Raw genomic sequence first — 14895 nt, forward strand, 5'->3', positions numbered from 1 at the left:
CAAGTGCTATTATACTCCCAGATATTTACTAACAAAAATTTTTTAACAGAATTTCCACCAATGATTATTTCCAAAATGTAAAGATTTGAAACATATTTTAAACAAAACTAAAAAACAGAAGGATTCATTCTTGCTTTTTCCTTTTTTAAAAAGTCCAGACAATTTGTCACAAGGAAGTTCGGCATGTGATGGCAGCTGTCGCCTCAGTCACCCTCGGAATCACTGTCCCTCCTCATGGGGACAGAGCGCTGCACAGAGGACAGCAACACGTCTTCAATCGGCTTCTTAGGATTTTTCTCCAGGTCCATCATAATTGCTCCAGATTCAGTTAGTTTCCATTCCAGCTCATCTCTTGTCAGGTTCATGCTGCCAAACACCAGAGGACCAATAAACCGAGCCTTGATGTCTCTTTCCACGTAAACAAATATCGTGGGCAGATTCCTATCAGGATAATTGGGTACGCAGGTTGTTGAAATGGCTTTGATAAATTTGATCAGGAAACTTCCTGGCAGGTCCACTGAGGTGCTGATTTATCAGGGCACAGAGGGGAATTCCTTGTTTGTAAAGGTGCAAGACGACCCACAAGCCCTCGCCAGCTTTGGTAACTTCTTGAACATAATCCTTCCCTGAGATCTCTAAAACTCCAAATTTATTCTTCAGTGTAGTTGCTTTCCACTCAGCCAGTCTCTGCCGTCTGTACATTTCAATAGCACGTTCATCCTCCTCATTAAGCTCGTCTTCATGATCCTCCAGCTCTTCCAAAGTCATATCTTCATATGTTGTCACCACTGACTGTTGGAGGATGCACTGCTCCTCTTCTGCCTCCTTTCCCGTTCTTTCAGACTTTCCCTGGGGGGTAAGATACCCTTTTTGCGTGAGATGTCATCTGCGTTGGGGTCCTGCGTCTTGTTTCCAGTTGCTCAAGCCAGCTGTGCCCCCAAATTTTTTAATACTCTGCTAATTCTCAGCTGTGGAGGCTGAATTTCATCCCATCCAGATTGTAAATATTTACATTATTTTTTCCTCATATCATCTCCTTTGAGAGTAGTTCTTAATTTTTGTATTTGGGTTAATTCGGCATATTTATATTTGCAACCGTGTTTGGGCTTATCTCTGTTTTAACTAATTTCAGTGTTCATTGCAAATCTTTTTATATCTTCATTCTTGAGCTCTTAATTCTACTTCATTTCTTAGTTGGTTAAAATACATAATGGTTTATTTTCCAAACTCTTGTATGCATGCATAAGACTGTCTTTCCATTATCTTCACATGTAGTAACAACTTGACTGGTTGTCAATTCACGGGTCAAAATTTATCTTTCAGAACTCAGCTTTTCTTTTATTCCATTGTATTTGCAGATTCTGAGTCTAGACTGATTTTTCTCTAATGGTTTTGATTATAGCTTTTTCTGGCCAGAAAGACGAGAGGACTCTTTATTTTCCTTGTTAAATATTTTCCAGGACATGCGTGACCAGGTTTGGTCCATCCTACCATATGATGATCTCTATTAATCTATATAAAAGATACAGGTTTAAGATACAGGTGTTTTCTTCAGCTTGGGAGATTCTCTCTCTCTCTCTCTCTCTCTCTCTCTCTCTCTGTCCTGTTTCATTTGTTCTGGTTTTTCCCTCCAGAATATATACATTGGCTCACTCAACATCCACTTTTCTCCAAAAACATTACCTTATTCCATATATTTTCTTTCTTTGTTTTATTCTTTCTGTGTTCTAAGGAAACAACTCGAGTTTGACCACCCATTATTGATTTGATTTTGGGGATTATCAACTTATGCTTCCTACTGCCTTCCACACAGATTTTACTTCTGCTTTTGTGTGTTTGGCCTCCTGGTCATCCTTCCTAAAATGCATCTTCTCATTCTTCCTTCCTCTGGAGTTCTCTCCCACTGCCCTTCATCCCAGCCTGTGCCCTCCTCACACCTTCCTGCTAGCTTTTGCACAGGGAATGCCTTCTCATTTTCAAGCTTGGGTTTGCTTTGTTTGTTTTAATCTTTCCTCTTACTTTATTACTTAAAACACTGTGAGACAATTTCTAGCTACAGAAAAACTGACACACAATAATGTCAGAGGCGTTAGATGCTCATTAATTGTGGGCTTTAGCTTTTCGTGGTAGAGGTTCTGATGTTATTTTCCTCTAACATTTATACAAACTTAGTAGTTCTTTAAGGTTGCAGAATCTCAAAACAATGAACTGTACCAGAGATAAAAATATGTAGGGCCAGAAAGATATGATGAAATAATAAAGCCAGAAGTACTTGGAGGATATAATTGAGCTAAATTCATTTTTTCCTCAGTAATACATATCAGCAAATGACCATATGATTTATATCAGTGGAAATTTTCTCTCTCTTATTGTTGAAATTTTTATTTTGAAAACCTGGAGACCATTTAAAGTTGATGGAAACACCAGAAGCCACATTTTTAGAAAAAAATTACATGCTAAATAAATTAGCTCTTGGAATTAAATATTATCTTTCCATCATATTGATCTAATTTCTTGATTTTATAAAATGATACATTTTATACACATTAAGATACACATTAATCATACACTTTATACACTTTAATAGACGTTTTATCTTAATGTGTCATTTAAACTACAATGTACCTTGCCCTTCTAAGTTGTATGGGTGGGGGGGGTGCGGTGGGTAAAAATACTAAACAGGAAGCAAAAGAATGCAGATTCGTCTACTTCTGCCCGTTAGCACCTGTACGACCTTGGATGTTATTCCCTCCCCTCACTCCCCGTCATAGAATCGGCGCTAATAAAGCTTAGCTGACCTATCCTATGGTTTGGTGACAATGAAATGAAATGTCTGTGAAGGTTTTCATTAAGCTGGCAAGTTCCATGCTTATTAAAAGATTATAATTCCACCACGTGGCTTTCATTCCACTTTGAAAACCTTTAGCACACATCATTATTTAAAAAGCGGCAGTTGATATAGTATAGACTTTTGAATATAGTGCAAGAGAAATGCAACTGTTATGACAATTTAATTCAAGATTTGCAATCCTTATTCTTGTTTTGGAAGACAGCGGTAAGTGTAGACAGATATTTAATGTCATGAGCCTCTAGATAAAGGAAGAAAGGTATGTATTAATTATTTCAATAATTATAGGCATTCCTCTTTTTACTTTTACTATTCATGTATAATTATTTTTTGAAAAAAATCATTATTTTCACCAAAGCAGTCCAGTATAGAATAGTATAATATATCCCCATATATCCATATGCTTTAATAATAATTAACTCATGAGCAATGTTGTTTCATTTTAACTACCCCTAGGTACTCTACTCTTGTACTAACTTGAAGCAAATCCTAGAGACCTTATCATTTAATCTGTAAATATTTCAGTATGTGTCAGTAAAAGGATAAATTATTTCCCTCCCCAACAAAATCACAATACCACAATCTCATCTGTAAGTAATCAAAAACAGTTTCTTAACAGGCCATCACACGTCCAGTCATATTTGAATTTCCAGTTGGCTCATAAATGTCATAATTCTATTTCCTTTTATGGTTTATTTGCTTCAATCAAGATCTAAATGAAGCCCATGCCTGTGACTTGTTGTTATGTCTCATGCTTTTTTCAACCTAAAGGTCCTTCTTGCATTTTATTTCTGGTGGAAGCCACATTGCTGTCCTGTAGCGTCTCCCCCGACCAGAGTGCTGATAGCATCCCCATGGTGGCTTCCCATGTCCCTCTGCACTTCCTCTCTCTTGGTAGTCATATCTAGGGGCCTGTTCAGATTCAGGTTCTTTTTTCCAGCAGAGAGTGAGGAGTGGGAAATATTTCACAGGTGGTGCTGTGTTCTTCCATCAGGATATATAATATCTGGTGCACGCTCTCTCTCTCTCTCCCCCTCTCTCTCATAGTAGCAATTGTTGATGCTCAATGCATCTATTCATTAGTCCATGAGGAGCTGCAAAATGGTTATTTTCCATCACATCTTCTTCATTTATTAGCTAGAATGCTCCTGTAAAGAAAAACTTCCTCTCATTTGCTGTTTGGTTACCAGTAGTATAGTTTGTGTAGGAAAGGTGAATAAATGGCTGTCTCTTTCCCGTTATTTACCCATTTTCAAAAAATAAGTTGGTCATCAGCATCCCCCAATATTGACCAGTTAGATTTAAAAAAAAGTATAAACTCAAATATGTTTTGGTCCATTGAAGCTATTGCGTGTGTGATGTTTGAACGGTCCCCATCTTTGGGGTATTTGAGCCATTGGGAGCCTTGTCAGGCTGGTGTGTGTGTCCTAGCAGTCTTTGACAGTGTCCTGGGGGTCCAGGCTCATCTGACATTCTCTACCTCAGTCCTAGAGTCACCCACTTCTCAAAGGGGCCCCATGGATTTTCCTTTTATTTGTTTTGTGGGAAATTGTACTTCATGACCATAATCTGGGTGCTGTTCTAGATATTTCAGTAGACAGAACTAGGGAAAGTTGTATATATATTTTATATATATATAAAATTATAAAAGTATATATATTTTATATATAAAATTATATATACAAAAGTGTATATATATACACACATATGTATCTCAAATACATGTATCATTTTCAGATTATTGATTAACAAACAAAGGTAAAGCAATTAACAAACCAAGGTAAGGCAAAGATGATAAACCATTTTCAATTACATAGTTATCTACTAAATCTTGTGGGGCTTTTGGAAAAACAAAAGCAATTATAATTCTGATGGACCAACACAGCAAACTTGTTGCATTGTCTTTGTACATTTTTACAGATATTACACATATCTGTCTCTACAGGAACCTCTCTAGTTTTAAAAGTCCCTGCCCTATTTGTTCCCCAGAAAAGAAGGGAATACAGACTTATGCTCTTTCTATCCATGTGTTGAAATTAAGTTGCTTTGCTGATTTATTGTGAGAGCACAGAAAAGTATGTAAAAGAAAATGAGCTTCTGTTACTAAAAGGTTTTCCCATGCTAATGAAAAAGATCATGAAATGAGAAAGTAATGATTGTGGCTTTATTGAAAATAATATGGCCAGGCACTTGGATGTTACACAGTTTTGTGTATGCAAATATAGTTTTACTAACCTGTGTTGCTCCTTTAAATAGTCATTTTGCATTGTTATTGATGAAGCAAAAGACTGGTGATGACCACTTATAATCCTTTCTGATGTTTCTAGAGCAATATGGCACATCCCAAGAGGGAAAAGTTCAGGCAACCAAGTTTTCATAGTTACAGCACATATTGTACTAAATCAGCTTCCAGAAGAAACATATACTTTGATTTGAATGACCACCTGGAAGCCACTCTCAAAGAATGTTGATGATCTCCCTCTAGCCTGGAAGGACAATGCATATACCACTTCCATTCATACCACCATACCATGTACTGTGGTTCTAAACTTTGATTTTTCCCTTACATCAGAGGACTTTCTCTTCTACCAAAATGAGGTTAACTGCAATGCTGGAAAGATTAATGCACTGTTTTCTCTTAGAGGATTAGAAGGGGGTTGGTTAGTACATGTATTATGGTCAAAATATATCTTGCTTTAGAAATATAATCAAGATAATATCTGTTTTAGTTCAGGTTGCCATAACAAAGTATCATGGACTGGGTGGCTTCTAAACAACAGAAACCTATTTCTCATAGTTCTGGAGGAAAGAAGTTGGAGATAAAGGAGCCAGCATGTTAAGAGTTCTGATGAGGGCACTCTTCCAGGCTGTAGACAGCTACTTTCTTCCTGTGTCTTCATGTGGCAGAAATAGTGCCCTTTAAGAAGGCACTAATCTCATTCACAAGGGCCCCACCCTCATGACCTCATCACCTTCCAAAGGCTCCACCTCCTAATATCACCATCTTAGGGGTTAGAATTTCAACATATGGATTTTGGGGGACACAAACATTCAGTCCATTGCAATAATCAAAGTTATGATCAATAAAGTTATTAACAAGGTAAAGCTTATAATTATGCTTTTGATGAAATTATGTCTCTTACAGAAAATTGACAACTTAAGATTGTGTTTATTATTGCATTTTGTTTCCTTGATTTTATTTCTCTTAGTAAAAAGTATAACATTCAAACACAATTATATACACACAATTTTTTCTCTAATTTATTCACTGGGATTCAAGATAATAAAGAACACACACTAAGCTGTTAAAAAGCTGTAGTTGGCTGGGCATGGTGGCTCAAGCCCTTTGGGAAGCCAAGGCAGGTGGATCACTTGAGGTCAGGAGTTTGAGACCAGCCTGGCCAACGTGGTGAAACCCCATCTTTACTAAAAATATAAAAATTAGCCAGGCATGGTGATGTACACCTGTAATCCTAGCTACTTGGAAGGCTGAGGGAGGAGAATTGCTTAAACCCAGGAGGTGGAGGATGCAATGAGCCAAGATTGTGCCACTGCAACCCAGCCTGGGTGACAGAGCAAGACTCCATGTCAAAAAAAAAAAAAAAGCTGCGGTTCCCTGAAAATCTCCTTTTTTCACTTTAACAATTTTTCTTCTTGAAAGTCTGTGTGTCCCTATGAGAGTCACTGGTTTTAGGTAAATTAATGGTCAACTAAATATTTGCAACAAAAACATGCCTTATACTTCAGCTGAGAAATGGCAGGCGTGGCCTACAGTGTCAGCCATGGGGCCCTGGGGCGAGTTGCTTCACTTCTCCCTCAGGTCCAGGATTCAAATCTGCAAAAGATGGGCTGAGCCAGACGGCCACGAGATCCCATGGGTCTGTGTGCTCCAGGGCCTATGTGTTTCCAAAATATGATCCTTTGTTTTTTAAAAAAGCCAGGTGTGGTGGCTCGTGCCTGTAGTCCCAGCTACTTAGGAGGCTGAGGTGGGATAACTGCTTGAGCTCAGAAGTTTGAGTCCAGCCTGGGTAACATAGTGAGACTCCATCTCAAAAAATAAAATAAAATAAATAAAAAGGGGCTGCCTGGTTACCTAACTATGGGAGTACCTCCCATTACATCTCCCATTTTGGAAATTCTTAATGCACGCTCACATCTTAAGGCTCTGAGGAGCACTGCCTAAAAGAAACATAGTTAACCTTATTTAATCCAGAGTTTCCCAAACTTGTTAGATTCTGGACTCTTTTGTCCAGGTAATATCGTTGAACACCCCACAAAACAAGTGTTCTGCCGCAGTATGCGTTGGGGACACTGCCTTACAGCATTGGGTACGCAGTAGGTACCCAGCGAAAATGGATTTATGGGCTTTGGTCTCCTGCCCAAGTAGAGCACTAGAACGCTAGGGCTCCTCTGCTACGAAATCTACCAATGCAGCTGTTTTCCAGTTGGGCCCCCGAGTCTAAAGAGGGGCAGGAGATATTACTACCCACCAAGCCTAAGGATGGGGCGAGGGGAAGCCACAGTGGATCCACACTCCAGGAAACAGAGTGCCCGTGGGAAAGGGAGATCGTAGGCTGCGGCAAGGTGGGGGTGCTCAGCATGACAGTGAGAGGCCAGCACTCGCGGCCCACCATGGGGTCATCTCGCCCCATCCCCACATAACCCCCTGCAGAAATCTGTAGGGTTCACACACAGGTAAGTTTTATAGTCACATGTTGTTGAAATTTAGGCCAAGGAAGGCATCAGTCCTGCAGATGAGAAAAGAGATTCCACCTGGACCTTGTTTTCCTAGAAATGAGGATGAGAACCATCCCATGGGATGGATTTAGAGCACACAGAACAGAAGGAGCATAACCAGTCCTGTGGTTCAAGCCTGCGTTTTGCAGTTGGAGCCCTTGAAGCCGCGTGGTTAAGTGGTTAAGCAGCGTTCTTGGTCAGTGAAGGCCAAGTCTGAAATGCGGGCTCGGGCTTCTGACTCCACGTCAGGGCGTTTCCACGGCCGGCTCCACACGGGGCTGACGGCAGCTAAGCTTGGGAGGCTGGTGTCAGGGGAAAGGGAGACAGGCAGCGATCCACAGGTGGTCCAGTGTTGCTTCTTTGGCTTCTTTTTCTTCTTCATATTTCTACTCATACTTTATTCTTTGAAGGCATTCTTTAGTGAACTGTTAGTTTTTAATACCCAGAAGAAGTGGAAAAAATGAATTTTTCTATTGTTCCCCACCCAGGCTTAAGTCCAAGACTATTAATTTAAATCACAGGCTTCTACAGGTAATGTAGAAGGATAATTCCTTACAGATATTTACAGGAAAACATCCGCTTACTCAATGAATATGTGCCAGGCGCTGTTCTAGCCTCTGGGATTCATTATGAATAAAACAACAAAATATCTAACCTTTGTGAAACGAACGTTCTAGTACAAAATTATGGCTGTAAACGATACGTATAATAAAGAAGTAAATCATGTTGTATGTTAGAACACGGCTTTCCACACCTTAGTGTACCTGAAGACCAGCTGGGAACCTTGGTAAAATGCAGATCCCGGCTCAGCAGGTCTGCGGTGACCGAGGCTGTGCAGCTCTGACCAGCTCCTGGTAATGCTGTCTTGCCTGTCTGTGGTTCTCGCCCCACACTTTCAATAAGAAAAAGTTGGAAGTTGTCTGTAATAGGTAAGGGAGATTGAAAGGGAGAAGAAGAGTAGTCTCCCTCTAAATAGCATTGACCCGTGGAGGCCTGGTTGAGAAAGAACATTTGAGCAAAGATTTGGGGTAGATGAGCTACAAGGGTATCCCGGACTAGGGTCCAGGGCTTCCAGGCTGAAGGCACCGCTGGAGCACAGCCTCTGAGGCAAGGGCATGCCTGATGTATCGGAGAAATTGCCAGGAGGCCAGTGTGGTGGCAGTGGTGTGAGCGACGGGAGAGCAGGGGGTGAGAGGAGAGCAGTAAGGCGCGGTACTAGGAAACCACACAGGGTAGGGATTTGCAGCCCACAGCCAAAGCTTTGGTTCTACTCTGAAGGAGTGGGAAGGCGTGAACAATGTGGGCGATCCACTCAAAGATGTGTACGTGGTGGTTCGTAGCAGCATCATCCGTGAGAGCCAAGACCTTGAAACAATCTGATTATTAGCTAGTGCACAGATAACAAAATGTGACCTGACCACACACTGGAATACTATTCAGCAACAAATAAGGAACAACTAAGCTGGGCGCACTGGCTCAGGCCTGTCATCCCAGAACTTTGGGAGGCCAAGGTGGGTGGATCATCTGAGGTCAGGAGTTTGAGACCAGCCGGGCCAACATGGGGAAACCCTGTCTCTACTAAAAATACAAAAAATTAGCTGGGCGTGGTGGCACATGCCTGTAATCCCAACTACTCAGGAGGCTGAGGCAGGAGAATCTCTTGAACCTGGGAGGTGGAGATTGCAGTGAGCCAAGATCATGCCATGGCACTCCAGCCTGGGCAACAAGAGTGAAACTCCACCTCAAAAAGTAAAAATACATAAATAAATAAAGGAGCAAACTGCTAATCCATGCTACAACATGGATGGATCTCAAAAATGTTGTGCCATGTGGAAGGAGCCAGATGCAAAAAACTATAGATCGCATGAGTCCATCTCTCTGAAATGTCCAGAAAAGGCAAATTTAGAGAGACAGAAAGTAGATTGCTGGCTGCCTAGAGCTTGGAGGTATTAGTAGTAGCAGGGATGAATTGCAAAGTGGAACCCGGGAACATTTTGGGGTGGTGGATATGTTTTAAAACTTGATTGTGGTGATGGTTGCATAACTCCATAAATTTACTAAAAATCACAAAATTATACACATACAAGGAATGAATTTTATGACGTATAAGTTGTATCTTAATAAAGCTGTTTTTAAAATAAGTTTTAAAAATGATGTGGGCTGAGGAATAACATGCCCAACTTCCACCTTACCAATACCCCTTTGACTGGTTGTTAAAAACAGACTGCTTTGGGCAAGGGTGGAAGAAAGTCCAGTTAGCAGGGCAACTTCTGCATGACTGGGATTGCCTTTCTCTTGCCATTATTTTTGCATAATAATTTATGTAGGTATAGAATTGGGGGTTGAGAGTTACTTTCTCTTGAGTGCTTTAAATATTTTTTTCATTAACTTCTAGCATCTGTTGTTTCTAATGAGAAAAACTGGATGAGATAGTTTGAAATGTATTTGCCAGAAGAAAATTACTACTGTCTACTGGCTTAGTGTTTCCAATTACAAGTAGATATTAATGCAACTCAGCAAATTGCTGTATGTCAGGAGGTATCCTTTTTTATTGTACATAAGGATCATTGACGTAGATATTTTAACATTTTGTATGAAACTTTACACTTTTCTGACCGTTTTTAATTATATGGTTTTTATTCTTCTTTCATCTTAAGTCCTTTGAGATAGATAGCATTTGTTTCATCCTTCTCTGTTAAACCATGAGGAAATTAACTGACTCATCTGAGATTGTTTATCCAGTTAATGGAACAGCCAACACAAATGATCAGGTCTTGTAGCTCCTATCTGTACCCTCTTTCCCAAAGACTCAGGTTATACAAGATCAGGCCTTGTCCTACATGCTTCAGTGCTCCAGCTCTGATGCTGACACCAACAAAAAGTGTTGTGTAAGACCATGAGCCCTCCACTTCATGCCATGAGCTGTGATTATGATTTCATCACAAAATATTTGACCTCCCCACTCATCATCTTGGATTAAGTCACTTCATGTTTTGCAATTCTCTTTTGTCATCTAAGACATAACAATATGAGTAACCTATCTATTCTATGAACTCCGGCGTTGTTGTGAGTGCGAAGGAGTTGGTAGTCATCTGATGAGCATGTGTAGACTATTGCTTCACGGTCCCTCACCCCCACACATAGGTAATCGCAGTTTCTGAGGGTAAATCTCACACTTGCTCCTGCAATTTTTGCTGTGTACCGCTGCCCCCAAAGCTGCCCTGCCATGTGCAACAGACCCTCCCAGTGCTCTGCTGGGCACCACTAAGGCACCTCTTCCAGGGCCCGCTAATGCACTGGGGGCCTGGGTTTTGCCGGCTGGTCCACTTGGCCCTATTATTTCTCTTCATTCTTTGTGAGTCATGTGGTTCCTCACTGGTGGCTGCTGCTAATATTTTAGACCCACCATTTGTGTCCTACAGCTTTGAAACTGCAGGGAAGTCTCCGGGGAAGTGGGGGCAACTGGCTCTCCCCCACCGCCATTAATCACATCTTGCTGGAAGGGGCTGCAAACAGTGCTTAGGGAAACCTCTATTTCTACCAATCACCCTTCTTTCCCCTCAAAAATGCATCCTCCTTATTTTGCTGATGATGAAAACCAGGTTTCAGGTTGTTGAAGAGATTTGCCTTAGATTTCCTCTTGAGAAGACAGTAGAGATGGGAGATAAATCCAGCCGGAAACCTATTCAATTGAACAGCACTGCCTCTTTGCATGTTTGTGCATGTATGTGAATACATCCGTAGATTGATTTAAAATGTGTGTAAAAGCTAAGGCATATTACCTGTAGCGGTTGGTATTCTTGTAACACATTATAACACAAGGCAGCCAGAATTATTTTAATGCCATTTAATTCAAAACAAAATTGTCTAATAGGTGATTCAGTTTTATTATGCTGATTAGCAATAATTTGCAGAAACTGTTTAAACAAGTCATGGAAAACAATATGAAAATTTAATTAGCACCAGTGTCAAGGGTAAAAAAGCAATTAATATTAAACACTAGTGCGAAGAATACTGTTCTTTTGTTTTTAATTATTCAATACCACGCTGAACAGATTTTGATTATTTTTTTCTTTCTGAGAAAATAAAGGGCTTTTAAAATTATACTTAATATTAGCTGTACTTACTATAAATGGTGAAAACCAAAAGTCTTATTTTTTTGTTTTTTGTTTTGTTTTGTTTTGTTTTTTGAGACGGAGTCTTGCTCTGTCATCCAGGCTGGAGTGCAGTGGCACGATCTCGGCTCACTGAAAGCTCTGCCTCCCGGGTTCACGCCATTCTCCTGCCTCAGCCTCCCGAGTAGCTGGGACTACAGGCGCCCGCCACCATGCCTGGCTAATGTTTTGTATTTTTTAGTGGAGACAGGGTTTCACCGTGTTAGCCAGGATGGTCTCAATCTCCTGACCTCGTGATCCGCCTGCCTTGGCCTCCCAAAGTGCTGGGATTACAGGCATGAGCCACCACGCCCAGCCGCCTTATTTTTATTGGCAGGAAATCTAATTGTACTACTAAGAGGTCATGTAGCAATTTAAAATTTTTAAAATATTTGGCAACAGAAGTCACCTGAAACCTTAAATAAAATAACGATATGCCTTTCAGAGCTCTTTGACTTTGGAGTTTAACAAAGGGTTAATCAAAGCAAACAGTTAATTTTCCAGAGCGGTGAAGGACAGTGGTGTTGAACATGGACTTTTCAAGCTCAGGTGTTTTCTCGCATGGTGTTATTGGCAGAGTTTACAGAGAAGGTGCAGCCCAGAGATTAAAGAACAGGCTCGAGAGACCCGATGCTTCCCTTCTCACATGTGGAGCCTTTGTGGCACTCACTGAACAGGTTTCTCAATGTGCAGCCCACAGACCCTTGAAACTAGAAACTTGTAGGTAGTTGAGAATTCAGATTCTTGACCCATAGTGCCACTGAAGGGCCAGGGAATGTGCATTTTAAAAGCCACTTACGGTGCTTCTCATCCATTCTGGAGGGTAAGAACCCCGGTCACAGAGGCATACTTGCTCAAAATGTCACAGGAAACCCATAGTGAGATGTAGCAACAGCTGGAGGAGGCAGAGTCACGGTTTTAGGCAGACATTGAAGAACACCCGATGGATATTCTGGATTGATCCAATGCTCAGTCTTGGGTGTGGATACAGTTCAGCAATCTGCAATATTGGGTCATTGCTTTTAAAGAATTCTCTACAGTGCAATTTCTCTGTCTGGAAACAAAAGCCATACACATAAGTATCACAGTTCAGGCCCTGAGGCCCTCAGATAAAACACCCCGTGCAGTCACTGAGGATTGTGCTATCATCACACCCGCTAAACCTAGAGAAAACCTCCAACAGGCTCGCTCACTCACCAGATGGCCCAGTCAACAAACTTGGGTGGATCGGTCCTGTGGAGATTCAGGAAGATTTTGCAGTAAGAAACTTTTCTTCTCCTCTTTTTTCCCCCCTTACACTAACTGAAAAACTACCTAATTAAATCCAACTTAGTATCCACTAAGAGCTTAGCATTTAATTCGAATGCTTCATTTATCTTACTCAGGAAGCAATAGCCAATAATAATAACAATGACAGCTCCCATTGCTTGCATACTGGACATTGTGTGAAGTATTTTACTTACATTGTCTGTGTCATCTTCACAGCCCCATGGGGAAGGTGTCGTAATTAACCAAATTTTGCAGGTAAGGAAACGGAGGCTTGAGAAGTTACATATCACGTCGTAGATTTTGTAAGACACAGAACCACGGCTGGACCCCACGCCTGTCTGACATCACAGCTGACCCTCATTGTACTGCCTTTGACACAACTAAGAATGAAGTGGCTTGCCAGGTGCTGTGGGATTCCATTTGTAAAAATATGTTTTTATCCAACACATGTTCACAGAGAATCTACTATGTGCATGTGGGGCAAAGCCCCATAAATGGTTATTGAACCGAATGGGATTGAACTTCAGTTCGAAAATCCAGAAATCCATCCAACATGAAGCCCTGTCCTTCAGGCATAGCCCCGGCCACAAGCCAGGATAGAAAGAGGAAATATAACTGTACTTAAGTGACTCTCCTCCAAGGCTGAAATATGCCACAGAAATGACAAATCATTAAGCTATGAAGGTCTGGTAGAGTAAAAAGGTAAGCGTGACCCTGAAACTATGCTTGACACTATAACAAATCCAAGATGCTCTGTTGGAAACACTGGCATAAACTACTTCAATGTCTAACCGTAGAGGATAATTAGATGCCTTGCTGTTATGAGTCCATAACTATATATTCGCCAACTGTGAAAAATAATGCTACATCGGAAAAGAAGGTCTATTAGTGTGGAAAGATGTATATATGTATATCCTGTGAAAGTGAGAAACAAAAAAAAAAGACAAAGTGAAAAATCAGGTGACAATAGAGGATGTACATAATGTATACATTATCTTAATTTTGGAAAATCACAGATACAGATAAAGGCACATATGACACGCATATATGTATATATGTGCATAAAAGACAATGAGGTACACGTGTGTTTGTAGGCATATGAAAGGCACATATTATGTGTATATGGTTGTGTGACTATGAAAGGCACATGTGGTATGCATATGTGCTTGTGTGTATACGAAAAACACACATAATGTATGCATATGCTTGTATCATAAGAGATACATCTGCATACATATATGTTTGTATGCAAGTGGAAGACAATGTATATATATTTTTACATAGGACACATATGATGTACGTATATGTTTGCATGCTCATGAAGACAAATTATTTACTCATACATTTGTGTGGCACATGGAACACACATATAATGTGCGGGTATGTTTATACGCATATATCATTTCTGGGTGATTGGAATTGTAGCTGTTTGATATGGTTCACTTCCTTGTCTATATTTTCTGATGTTAGTGTAATGTGCATGTAATTTCTTTTGAACCAAGAAGTAAACATACACAAAACTTCACTTGCAGAAGCACCCCAAATTTAATGGGCTCAATATCTTCCATGGTTGGGGACGTGCATTTGGTTTTAAAAGAGAGAGAATTAGGCACGCCGTTACTGTGCAATGGCCAAAACATTGAAGAGCAGGGACAAAGGAATTTTTTTTTTAATTGAATCCTCTTCTGAAAAAAAATTGATTTATTGTGAATAAATGGACGTATTTGTTTAGGGGATGTTGGATTTAAAAGTTTAGGAGAACTTTAGGTATGGCATCAGAAAGAGAGTTTTTGGCTACCCAAACCCTTCATCAGTTTTCACAGAGGCCTTTTTTAAGGGTCTGATGCGACAAGGAAGTTCCCATCCTCAAGGTGGGGAGAGGGCACT

General features: G+C 40.5%; 1 pseudogene; it reads right to left on the minus strand.

Annotated features, from left to right (window-relative positions):
• Window positions 1-203: 203 nt before the first annotated feature.
• LOC105542901 lies at window positions 204-14576 on the minus strand (annotated as a pseudogene).
• Window positions 14577-14895: the final 319 nt, after the last annotated feature.

Source organism: Mandrillus leucophaeus, unplaced genomic scaffold (assembly GCF_000951045.1).
Source record: "Mandrillus leucophaeus isolate KB7577 unplaced genomic scaffold, Mleu.le_1.0 Scaffold27, whole genome shotgun sequence".
Classification (NCBI taxonomy): domain Eukaryota; kingdom Metazoa; phylum Chordata; class Mammalia; order Primates; family Cercopithecidae; genus Mandrillus; species Mandrillus leucophaeus.